Below are 2,674 nucleotides of genomic sequence, written 5' to 3' on the forward strand. Positions count from 1 at the left end.
CCGTGGGCGGTGGATAGGAGGCTGATAGCCTTTGTGTAAAAATAAGAGTGACCCCAATTAACCTCGCGGTTTACCGCAGACCGCAAAGTTCCCATCTTTGAGTAGAATGGAGGAGTGCTCTCCTCCATTCTAGCCAGTGCGCTCCTCCTGATTGACAGGCTAGGAGCGCACAGCCAATCAGGAGAGCACCATGACGTGGCGCTCCCTGATTGGCTGGCGGGACCTTCAGTGACAGAAGTCCCGGGGGGTCCCGGCATTCGTGGAAAGGGGTTCCATGTGTCAACATGGAACCCCTTTAAGTGCGTGGATCAGGTTTCCGGTTTGTTATTTTATTCAAGTCCCTGGATTACGACGGATAAGAAGAGGACAGATCTACACTGGATTGGTTGTAAGTATAATGTTTATTTGACAGGTACCCCATGGATTCTACTTGACAAGGGGACGGAGGGGCTCCGTGGGACAATAGGTAAGTATGTGAGTGTGTAAGTGTGCATGTATGTAAAATAAAGCTTTACTTTCACGGTGCCAGCGGGCCTGTTATTTCCCCGCATGCTGGTACTTCTGGTTCTCCAAGTACCAGCTTGCGGGGAGGCTTGCGGGGACTTGTAGTTCTCCAACAAAAAAACCAATATTCTTATTTTTACACAAAGGCTATCAACCTCTCATCCACCGCCCAGGGATGGGGGGGACAGCCTCGGACTTGAGTGGCTGGAGGGGGGACCCCTTGAATTCAAGGGGTCCCCACTCCTCCAGGGTACCCCTGCCAGGGCTGACTAGTTGGGGGATGTAATGCCATGGCTGCAGGAACCTATATAAAAGTGTCCCCCGGCTGTGGCATTATCTCTCTGGCTTGTGGAGCCCGGTGCTGGTTTAAAAAATACGGGGGGCCCCTACATCTTTTGTCCCCCATATTTTTTTAACCAGGACCGGACGCAGAGCCCGGTTCTGGTTGTAAAAATATGGGGAGACCCTATGCATTTTTCCCCCTGTATTTTTACAACCAGGGCCGGCTCAAAGAGCCCGAGGCTGGTTATGCTTAGGAAGGGGGACCACACAAAAAAGTTTTTTAACATTTTTAAGCTAAACAGACCCTTTCCCACAGATAAGCATGCACGGATCTCACTGATCCGTGCATGACTATCCAAACACGCTAGGAAAAAGCAAGTCTATTTTTTTGCTGCTTTTTCTTACGAGTCGCAAAAATAAACAACCACAATTGAACATTCAGGGACAAACACAAAAATACGAATGAACAGTAAATTCCCGTGTTGTATAAACAAACAGCCGCGTTTCACCGCTGGTCTATTCATTCGTATTTCTGCCCTCTGCCGTTAAAACCATTACGAATAGCCCCAACACTGCCGAGATTTGTGCTTAGTAAATTCCCGTGTTGACACTTTGCAAAAAAAAAAAAAAAACAAACTCAGACAAAATTGAGACTTTAGTAAATAAACCCCCAGGTTCCTTACTCTATATGTCCATTTGCATTTGAAACCCTTTATTAATTTATCATGAGTCTAGTAAGCTAGTTACCTTCCTGTTCAGTTTATTAAAGTATTAGCAAATAGATTCTCATATGTCTTTGTTAGCTCTTGAAATAGGAGTCAGAGTATAGAAATAATTTTGAGATTGAAACTAGGGGTATATATAGCTCTGAAAAGTTTGAATTAAATAAATTCAGATTTTCATGAGGTTTAAATAAGGGATCCTGCATGTATAAAAGAGCACAAAGATATTTATCCAAGTATGCATCAGGCTAAGACAGGATCAGACTGATTACAACCCACAACTGAGTTCCTAATGAGACTCCATATAAGGGCTAAAACATCCTATCAGCACCAGTCAAAGAACAAAGCAGAATTCTAAAGGCCCCTATCCACTAGTGAGCTTTATCTCAGCAATGAGTTGGATCCTTTTTTACTGCCATATGGCTGACGGCTACCCGGGAGCCCTGCGGTTGCGATTTGCAACTTGAGTGTATTTTGTTTCATCAGATTTGTTGCATGCGATCTAACGTGTGTATGGGAGTATAGAAGAATGTGGTTAGGATAGCGCTGCAGGTATTACTAGGGAATTGTGTTACAGCTGCTTGACCTTAGGGTTACCCAAATCCCTAACAGAACAATACGATATGGATCAACTAAAATGTGTATAGAAGTGTCCAAGATGCCAGTCAAGTGACTCTGAGCAATCACATGCGACCGGATCGCACGTGTACAAATGCACTGTGATGTGCACATATTTCTGTGCGATTGCGATAAATATTATGGTCAGCCCATATGATCTGCGACTCCAATGCAAGGTGCATGGGAACAAACCTCGCATCGCAATCACATGAAAAGGACATGCAATGTAACACTTTTCATCAGATCAGTCACAGCAATTCGTCACAATCGCATAAAAAGGGCCCATGTCATACTAGTGGATGGTGGCCTTAACTTGCAAGGGTTTGTGTGCACCCAACCCTTAACTGATACCTTTATTTTATGTTTATATGTCTGTGTATTAGAATCAGTGGGTAGCACCTTTAATAAATGCGTAAACCTGTAGATTCCTACCTTTACATGTAATAATACAGCAAATTATCTTGCTTTATTAAAAAGTAGGTGGATCTATGTGCGGGATGCTCCACTGATTTAATTATACAAAGGATTCTAACCCAAGCTGCAGCAAT

This window comes from Pseudophryne corroboree, chromosome 11 (genome assembly GCF_028390025.1).
Source record: "Pseudophryne corroboree isolate aPseCor3 chromosome 11, aPseCor3.hap2, whole genome shotgun sequence".
Lineage (NCBI taxonomy): Eukaryota > Metazoa > Chordata > Amphibia > Anura > Myobatrachidae > Pseudophryne > Pseudophryne corroboree.